At 44.0% G+C, this 10,320-nt stretch overlaps 1 long non-coding RNA gene across 22 annotated transcripts; it reads left to right on the plus strand.

Annotated features, from left to right (window-relative positions):
• The first annotated feature begins 673 nt into the window (after nt 1-673).
• Nucleotides 674-6,941, plus strand: LOC123118867 (uncharacterized). 22 transcript variants are annotated; one of them, XR_006458349.1, is made up of 8 exons: nt 674-1,044; nt 1,257-1,402; nt 1,613-1,662; nt 1,751-2,016; nt 3,218-3,324; nt 3,672-5,161; nt 5,443-6,176; nt 6,268-6,565. It is a non-coding gene; the product is annotated as an uncharacterized lncRNA (long non-coding RNA). The 22 variants fall into 22 exon arrangements; XR_006458353.1 differs by having other exon boundaries at nt 3,235-3,324; XR_006458341.1 differs by lacking the exon at nt 6,268-6,565 and adding an exon at nt 6,641-6,941 and having other exon boundaries at nt 675-1,044; nt 1,751-3,867; nt 5,097-5,161; nt 5,443-5,633; nt 6,077-6,176.
• Nucleotides 6,942-10,320: the final 3,379 nt, after the last annotated feature.

The raw sequence follows: 10,320 nt of genomic DNA on the forward strand, positions 1-10,320 counted from the left end.
GCGCTAGCTAGCTACAAAGAGAAGAGGATCGTGAAGGTGTAAAAGATGAACAAAGATCATAATTCATTATAAAAAAGTGGATTCGGATATTTGAAGATATCATAGTGTTTTAAACCGACGCATGCATGAATAAATATATATAATGATGATACACATAGTGTGGTTATTAAAATATTATACTACATATAATATATAGAACATTGATTATAATTTGGGATAATGTGTGGCTTTTGCAACTCAGGGCTAAATACTTGTCATAATGTAGGGAGGGGGGCACTATACCTTGTGTGATAAACATGCCATTGTTACATTCCAGCCTCATATGGACCCATCTCAGGGCATGTGGCCTGTGAGCCATCGGATTGCCTGTCCAAGCATATCCAGGCCGTCAGATTTCTTGATGGATCGATCTCAGCCGTTGGATCTATACTGATGTGACAACCAATGAATAGTGCTACTAATTTCGTACTTCATAATTTTTTCCTTGTCTCGCTGAGTGGGCTGCATGGTAGGTGGTCAACAGATGTCAGTGACTGCAGAGCCGTCCTCGACCGGTGCTGGGACATATGGCAGCTGGGGTTGTGCCACCGCTGAAAATTTGGGTGGTCATCAAGGGCAATTTCGACATTCCATGATATTGCCCTTGTGTGGCGCTCCGTGTGTGGCTGACTTTTGTGTAAAGGAGAGAGAGCGATTGGCTAGGCTAGAACCCTAGCCGCCGCCTCCTCTCACACCCGCGTGGCCTCTCCGACCTGCTTCCTCTCCTCACCTCGCACCCCTCGCGCTGCCACCCTCCCAACCTCTCATCTTCCAGCGCCTCCTCCCCGTCAGCTCGATCTCTCCACTCCCAGCCGGTCATCCTTCTCTTGCATCGCCCGGAGGGGTGCAGCCGCCGCCGCTCGCATTTGTTACTCCCCCTGCCCCCACCTTGCGAGCTCGCACATCTGCTCCGCCCAGAGGCGTCGCCATTGACCGCCGGAGGACCGTGCCGCAGCCAAACTCGAGGACAACCACTGCTATGGCCCGTGGAGTTGCAAGTGGAAGGTACGTCTCAGGCTTCCCAGATCTGATTTTGAGCATTTCCTCGATACGTATTAGTTTGAATTTGTGATAAATCGAGTGGAGAGTCTGTTCATTTGTTCCGTATTGAAATATCGTTTGTGGGTGAGTGAATATCTTTTCTGTGCATATTTTGAGCTGCGGCTTTTTCTTTAATCGGCTTGTTGTCATGCGTCCGTGGCTCCGTACATGGCAAGGTTGAACCGGCGATGGCAGCTGTAGCGTGACAGACGACATCAGCAACAAGCAATTACTCATCTTTGCATCAGCAACAGATGGATGATGGAATTGTTTCAATCTGGATATTTTGCTTGGAAAAAATTATCACGTACAGTACCAGAAGGTGTGCGAAATTCTTTTATACCTTTTGTATTTTGTGCTGTTCAATACTATTGTTTACTATGTTTTCTGTGATTGGAATCACATTGCATTGGATATATTGAGTTGGGAATAGTGCCATTAGAAAGAATATAAGAAAATTATAAGTACGAGAAGGTGTGCGAAATTCTTTTATACCTCCAGAGTTAATTTGGTCTGCTCTATTTTATTTCAGGGTGAGAGTGAATTTCAAACGGCTTATGACAAAGGAATGCCCAAATCAAAGTATGCTTGAGTTTTATAATAATGCCTCAAATTTATTTGTTTGTACATTGGTGAGCTTATATGCCATTTATTTTTGTTGTTTGCATAGGTTCTGGGAGCCTGCATATGAAGATTGCTTAAATATGATTGCTCTACCGCATGTACTCCCCCGTTGCTCCTCTACTCCAGGTCCTCCCCCCTCTCTCTGCCTCTCTCTCTCTATGACCGCTGCTCCCATCATCTTGGAACTGCAGGAGACGAACATGTCGTCTTAGGATCGGACGTTGCTGGTCGCCGGCTTGGCCTGCAAGAGGATGCCCCCTGCTCTGACTTGTTCACATCTTAGTGTTTCACCAATGAAGATGTATTTTCAAGGTAGATTGGTTCTTTTCTGGCCTACTAATTTACCATTGACTTTGTTACATATGCATATGTGTGGAAAGATATGTGAATTAGCAAGCAGATAGCTCGCAACCGTCTAAATCCCTTGATGCCCCTTGCGTGCCACCTAATAGTGTTGGATTGGTTGTAAATGATTCTTTGTTGGTGGCAGCATTGAATTAGCAAGCATGCCACACATTTGCCACATTGATCTTTGCATATGCTATAATTTTCATGTTATTTTTTATCTGACATATCAAGGTTTTTGATTCTCCTAGCCAAGTCGAGTCGCCATGCCTCCGACCAGTGGCTCGCTGCGATTAGTCTGTGACTCGTCGTGATTAATCGCCCCAAGTTGCCCCAGGTGTTAAGAGGAGGAGGAGGGGGGAGGTGCTATTGCAGGCGAAGGAGGGGGTAGGAAACTGCTTGGGAGGATACTTCAGCTCAGAGAAGGCAGCAGCAGCTCGTAGGAGCAATGGAGGCGGTGATTCTGATCTGTGATGGGAGCACGCGTCTTGCTCCTCCTCTGTTTCATGCTAGAGAGCTGGCCCAATAGGCCCATTATGTAACCCTAGCTTCCAAATAAAATCCAAACCGTCCATATGCTCTAATCTGGACCGCGCATCTGCTCTCCCACGTGCCTTTCTCCTTTGTCTCTTTCGTGCTTCTCTTCGTACACGCGGCGCACTCTCCAGCTTTGTCTCCTCCTCCCCTGCCTTGGACTCAGGCCTCCTCACCTTCCCGGTCTTGCCATCCCTTGGCCTTGCTTAAGCAAGCCGCCCTGCTTTGAGGTCCTAGTCGCCTGACTAGTCGTAGACTAATCATCGACTAGCCTACCAGCCGCGCGGCTCGCTCCTCTAGCCAAGTCGCCTGCACAAGCCAACCTCTCCCCAACGACTTGGCGATTAGTCAGAGATTAGTCGGCGACTCAAAAACCTTGTGACGTATAATTCCCAATGGAAACCGTCGATAGGAATACGATAGCATGCAGCACCCGGTCCTATGTGAGCGCATTTTTTTATCTCTGGTATACACTAAAAAAATGAGCACATATATTTGTTGGTAAGCAATTTTTTTCGCAACAATTACTGTCGTTGATTGTATGTTCCAAAAATAGTGAACACTTTTTGTGGACCCAAAACACAAAGAGATAGATGTCATATGTGCTTTTATGTTTCTGATCCCCCTTTTCTAGTGCTTCATACAACAAAGAACCAGAGTCATCGATGCAGAGGATCATTATCGCGTCCGCTGGCTGAGGGGCAAGCTGGGGCTGTAGTCCTTGAACATAGTGGTTCTACTGTGAGGATCTCATCTCTCTCACTATGCGCGTATCTCTCTCTGTCCTGTCTCCCTTTTTGCTAATCATTCACGCCTTTCATGATCACTAAGTTTTTTTTAGTTTTGTAGTTGTCGATTGCTGGGAGAATGATTATCCTGATTAATTAAGATTTAAATGTGTTAGACCAGACCAAGATGGATTAGTTTTGATGTATATTTTGGGTTAGGAAAATGTCAAACCTTAACATTTAGAAGAAGCTTTACATAGTTGGATCCATTACAGTGCTGCCTTGGTCGTTGTCGTAGGTGAAGGCCTTGCATTGGGACTCTGTGCCTCCTAAACTAACAACAAATGAACTTGCCTTTAGGATTTTTGCACTGCACTGTGCATCCAGGTCCAACCCAATGGTTAGGACGGTGGTTCTTGCATAGCATACATGGATATGGTACATGTGGGGAAGAAATATAAGAAACTCATGCTCATTAGCGAGGGCAGAGGTCATATAGTCATCAAGGACATCCTTAGTGTCTTCCACTCCATCACCTTCTGCTCGGCCACTTTCAGTAAGTACCTTTATACAAATCCCCATTGGACCAATTAACATGCTGAATATTGTTTCATACAGTACCTGGCAAATGGCCAATCGAGTAAATGTGGGTTTGGTGCATTGGTATGTCCTATGCAGAGCTTTGAGATTTGTTTAGGCGCAGAGTGTTCATGTTAATCTCCATGTGTGTGTTCTAGGACAAGAGGATATGGGATATCTGTGGGGAAAACTTTGTTTTTGCCACTCTAGTTTTTGCCAACTTTGCTTATGCCACTTTAGAATTTGAGATTTCACTTTTGCCACTCTTAGCTTTTGATAATATATCACTTTTGCCATTCCGTGGCAAAAGCAAAAAATTTAGAGTGGCAATTGTGATACATGTCAAAAGCTAAGAGTGGCAAAAGTGAAATGAAAAATTATCGTTTTTGCCACGAAATGGAATTTGTGATGTATTGTCAAAAGCTAAGGGTGGCAAAAGTGAGATGTCAAATTCTAGAGTGGCATAAGCAAAGTTGGCAAAAACTAGAGTGGCAAAAACAAAGTTTTCCCATATCTGTGTTGTGTGTATGCAGGCAATTCCCATGTTTCAGACTCAGTAGTCACTATTTTTTTGAAGCAGTCAAACTACTAGCAAGAATAGATGGCCAGCTTAATATTTTCTATTTCATGCATGATTGAAATGGCGAATGTGCTAGAAAAAGAAGAATTTTGTAACTCCCAATCTGAGTCAAGCTACTAGCAATGAGTAGATGGTCAGCTTAATAGATTTTTTAAATGGGTACGGAATTGGCAGCAGATAAAGGGTGATAGCTTTGCAGTGTGAATCATTTTCTAGGCCGCCACCGATCATAAATTGGTGATATTGTAGTAGAACTGTGGAAGAACCTTGCTGCAGATATCAAATTTGATTCATTTTCTTATTACAACTATATTAGTCTTTTTTGCAAATTAACTATTCTTTGTAAGGTCACAATATACAACAAATTAAAAGTATGATTCTAGGATTCTTATATGAAGCTGTGTATTTTGGTCACTTATGTATGTTTGTGGGGTCTACTACCTTTTGTTATGCTTCGTGAAGTACGACATAGGCGCTTTATGAACTACCACTAATTGTTACCCATCATGTGGTGTTTGCATCCTTTTGCATCGTCTTCGGCCAAAACATGCTACATGTAGGTTCTCTTGGGTGTTATTATGTTTTATGTACTATTATCATGACTTGCCTTTGGTATATCATGCTAGGCAAAGAAGACTATGTACAACCTCTTCTTTTTGAAGCCCTCGGCCCCTCACGACCTGTTGAAGTTGTAAGCATTCTTATCTTCTCTCATTTGGTCTTCTGATACAATGTCATTCCCAGTATGTGGAATGCTTTTGTTCAATATCAGATTAGACGGGGTGCATTGAGCATCTATGTACAACCGCTTCTTTTTTGTTCTCATGTTAGTTTTAAAATAGTTGCGTTTTTGGCAGTCGGATATAGCGATGGACACAATAGTAGTTTTTTTGTTTGTTTTTATTCAATAGTAGTATACTCCCGTATAAAACCAAGAGTTGTAGTACACTAATGTTATTTTGGTTTATGTAGGAGGGCAGTAGCTCACACTGTGAGGGGCTTCAGCAACGGGGCCTATTATGCACATGATGGTGTGATACTCTCCTGGGTAGAGCTCATCCATGGCTTGCGTGAGTATCCCCAAAGGCGGGTGGTATGGCAAGCCGCGGGGAGCTCAGGATAGGGTCAGCAGCTTCAACAGTTTGAACTGCACCAATGCAACTGTATGTCTCTAGAGTATGTACTCAGCTCAAAAAAAATCTCAAGTGTATATCTTCTCGAGACATGACATGGATGAACACTGACATGCTTGCTGCAATCCCATTATGAACCACGTGCTTCTACTTCTCTCTGAATTCGTATTTTGAACATGGTGAATTTCTGGGAATGTAGTTTCATCTTTGCTATTTATGTCTGTATATTTGTGAATACATACATGGTCAGTTAGTTTTCTTGGTAAACATAAGAATTTAGGTTCACATAAACACCCACTTTTATGTTGGCTACATATTAGTTACACTGATGCACTACTCAAGCTTTGCTTTCCTTATATGGAAATTTCATCCGTGAAGTATGTTGTACCAGCCTTATGGCTTGCTGAATATTGCTCTCGCTAATCGATTGCTGCTATGCATATTCTACTTTGCCTGTCTGGGGTAAATTGAAGGATGTGTCATTGGCTGATGAGGTTATCCCCACTAAAGCCAAGAAGGCCAGGCGCAACTAAAACCAGGAAGGCCAATTCTTGTTAAGTGCTCGCCCTTTTGGTACGACTATTTAATTTCCTCTTTGCTTACTCGAATGCCTCCTGTCATGGGCCTCCTACTGATCAGCGCTTGCAAGTCTATATATATGCAGGACCTTATCATTTTGTCTGTGGATGTGCGAAAGAATGATGTCTGGATATGGGAGTGTCTCTTTAGATGTAGATATAGATAGTGCCTCAAGCAACTAAACCGCATATGGGGTTTTAACATTGTCTTTGGTGGAAAAGGCCCTCAATTCTCGACCATTGTTCTATTTCCGATTTCTTGCTTGGTTGTGTAGATGTCGTGGGTATTGTAGTCAAGGTTTCTGATGTACTCTTGTTCCAGCCGCAACCATGGCAAACTGTGACACTTACTATGAATCAGAAGTAGTTATGTCTATCTCTCTATCTCTGTATATGATTTGGGCAGCATGTGTGCATTGACCATTCTGATCTCTTTGCTTTCTCATCCCCGACATCCAGGATACGTAGACGAGTATGGCATTCCTCAAAGGCGGGCGTACCGCGTACGTGGCCGTGTTGAAAGAGTTGTGGCCTCTGTCTCTGCCTCGAATGTCGATGATGCCTCTATGCTACCTAGCGGATTCTCCCCGTTACCTGGACCTGCCTCTCCCGCAGTCAAAATGTCCTTTTTATTTAGTTTGTTCAGTGAATGTTGGACTAGATAAGAAGGCTTTATTCACGCTGAATCTGTACAACTATGAACTATTTGTGTATTCTTTTGTTTAAGCTTTGAAATGAGAGAATGAAATGTTGCGTTTGAGCAGTGGTGTTGCATGTTTTTTCTTGCCGTTGAATCACTGCAAGTAGAATTGTCGGACACCAAGTTATCGTGACACGAAGCCGTAATCTACTACCATTTTTATATGTTGTGAACTGTTGCATATGCTCTTTCTCTTGAGTGATCGGTTTTTGCAATGTCTATTGCTTGCATATCATGACAACTCTTCCCTAAAGGAATACCATCTCTATACAATTTTTTTTGTATTTGCATTTTTTTATACTTGCAATGCTTCAATGGTTGTATAAATGGGTTGGATATGACTCTACCCGGTAGCACCGCTGCCGGGTGCGGCAAGCCGCACTTCCTACCTAGTGGTGTACGTATGGAACATGGATTAGATCATGAGTATCTAGTTAGTACATCAAATGTATTATTATTTGGAATCAACATTAAGTGTTTTCAAACATTTGAATTCGAGTTCATATCTATCCCTATAGTAATTATGTGGTGTGTTGTTAAGATAATACACGAATGATGGTTTAAGTTGGCAACAATCATGATTGTAGATTCTTATTCAAATAGAGAAATGAATTCAAATTTAGTTCGAATTGCAGCGCTAGTATAGACATTTGGAATGCACTAAAATGTTGGTATGAGTAGGTTACATGCATTATACAGACAATGAAAAAATTTAATTGGACATAACAAGGATTCATACGTAGCATTGAATAGCATTTGTACAATAAAACGGGACAAGACTCTCTCTTTGTGTGGTGTGAATAGCCTCATTTTTTTTCGTTTTTTTTGGTTGAGGGAAGTGCGAATTGATTTGGTACGTACAATATTACATGTTAGGCTTGTCCCTAAAATTCAACCCGCGCCTTGTTATATCCCGAAAATTCAGATATCGTGCTCCCAAAACTCGCGCCTTGCTATCCCAAAATTACAACGCGCGCGAAAACTCCCTCCAACTGCCAAATCCCGACACGCGAAATGCCCCTTCTAACCCTGAGCCGGAAGGGCCGCTAGTTCAAATCGGTGGGGGTACTTCTGTAACACACCCTACATTTTGGACAAGCGCATCCCTAAGTCATGGTTCCCCCTCCCATCGCCTCCTTTTCGCCATTCAAAATCCTAGGCCGCCATAACCTCTCTGCTCCAGCCGCGAAACCCCACCCTCCTCCATCCGCCACCTCACCGCTGCCCAGTCGGAGCCTCTTCCTCACATCATCCACCGAAACAGCTCGACGTCCTTCATTCACCTCCCCGGATGAGGATCCATCATCCCACCAGTTCAGCCACCCCGTCCTGCACCTCCAAGGAGTTGCTCTGACAATCGCCACGTCTATCGCGACTGCTCCATCCCCACAGCGCCGCCTTAACCTGCTCCACCGGAACTGCAGCATCCTCACCAACTTCTTGGATGAAATCGAGGCCTACTCGACGCCACCAAAGAGGTTGTACACTCATCATCACACCTTCTCCTTAACTTGACCTCCCGACGCCGACGCTCCATCCCGCACCCCCATGGCGCGGCTACATCGAAGCCGGTGCTGCGGGAGACATCTCCACGGGGGCTCTCCCCCAGCACGAGGCCCCTTCGGCGGCGGTGTCCATACTAGCCAGATTTGCTGCTGCTGCTCAGGCTCTCGCTCGCGATGCTGTTGCTCCGGCTCTCGCTCGCTCGCTCGCGCTGCTGCTGCTCCGGCCCTCGCTCACTTGCTTGCGCTGCTGCTCTGCTCTCCCCATTGCTCATGCTACTACTCTGCTCTTGCTCTCGCTCGCACTGCTGATGCTGGTACACGGGCTGCTGCAGCTACACGAATTGCTACTCTAGCTCTAGTTCGAGCTGCTCCTCCAGGCGCTGCTACTCTGGCTGCTATCTGCTACCGTGTTCCCCATCGATCGCTTGCCGATTTAGATCACTGTTTCTCTACTACTAGTGCTCGAGCAGCTTAAACTACATGTGAAGTGCCTCTCTGCTACGAGTGCGTTAAGTTTCGACAGTAACATTCAGATTCCACATTAAATTTCAGTTTCGACAGTTAAGTCCAAAGTCAATAGTTTTTACCTCATCTGTTGTAGTCAGGTGTTTTTTGGTGATGTAAATTTTACATCTATCACTTTTTGGTAATGTATTTTACATCATCTATTGAGATGCTATCAGAATCCCACTTGAGATTAACGATATTTGTCTTGTACTGCTTCAGCCTCGACATCTTACGTCTCGCCGCAGCTGCTCCAGCGATGGAACCATCCATCACAATAGAGTAGTGCCCTGAACACCGTCTACAGATTCCTCAAATCTTCCTCCACACCTCCGACAGCCACCTCTGCCTCAACTTCTTCGGCGACCAACCCAATGATGCCGAGGTCGACACGGCTATGGCAAAGAGGTTGTGCACTTGTCGCGTCATTTGTTACTCTACATTCATGTCCACCCATTAGGGCTATTTTGGTTCAAAGGAAAAACATAGCAATAGGAAATTTTCCTATGGCACTCTACTATTCAATTATTCATGCATTTTGTTGAAAGGAATGGAGCAAAACATCCACCCGGACCTACTTTTCAAAATCCTATGCATGAAAACAAGACCAAGTGCATTAGTGGCAGAATAACATTCTAACTATACACGCTTTCATATGGTTTCACTTTAATTTGGCCATGTTTCTTTGCATTCCTCTGCTCTTCCAATTCCTGTGAACCAAACACCCAAGTTGACAGAAATCATGTGTTTACAAATGTTCTGTTTCCCAGGTGCATTCCTATCCTATTTTGGTGTTTTTCCTATCCCTGTGTTTTCAGAATCCTGAAAGCCAGATGTGCCCTTACAAAATTACTTCAGTTACACGTAGGTTTCGAAGAAAACTTTGTGTGGTTTGTCCTGCTCCTGCCATGACGTCGTCCACCTCACCTGATCTGCTCCATCGACAGAAGCATCCACCAAACCAGACATCATGACTCCTGACCGTCTTTCGCCGACTCAGATCTCCTTCCCCACTGACGGCACCCACCGCAACTGCATCACCATCATTGACTCAGCAGATGAACCTGAGGAGTACACGGGTCCACAAGAGAGGTCGCACTCTTTTTTCTGCTTATATTTTGCATTGCTTAATATTACCTGCTACTTTATCGTCCTGTTCACATCTTAGACTCCAAGTCAGGTCCAAATTAATGTTCAAACTTGAGTTTTAAAATTAGTTGTGGGGCACATATCAAGGCAGCAATGAATAGTATCTCTGTCTATTATCTGGCCCATATCAAGGCAACAATGAATAGTATATCTGCCTATGTTGTTCATTTCGGGTGGGAAAGAAATAGTAAAGCAATCATCATCTATCTTTTTATTAAATTAAAGCTATCATCAGCCTACTATCATTATTTTTAGATCCATCCACTGGTTGTTACCATCAC

The sequence above is a fragment of the Triticum aestivum genome, chromosome 1B, assembly GCF_018294505.1.
Source record: "Triticum aestivum cultivar Chinese Spring chromosome 1B, IWGSC CS RefSeq v2.1, whole genome shotgun sequence".
In the NCBI taxonomy this organism is placed as follows: Eukaryota; Viridiplantae; Streptophyta; class Magnoliopsida; order Poales; family Poaceae; genus Triticum; species Triticum aestivum.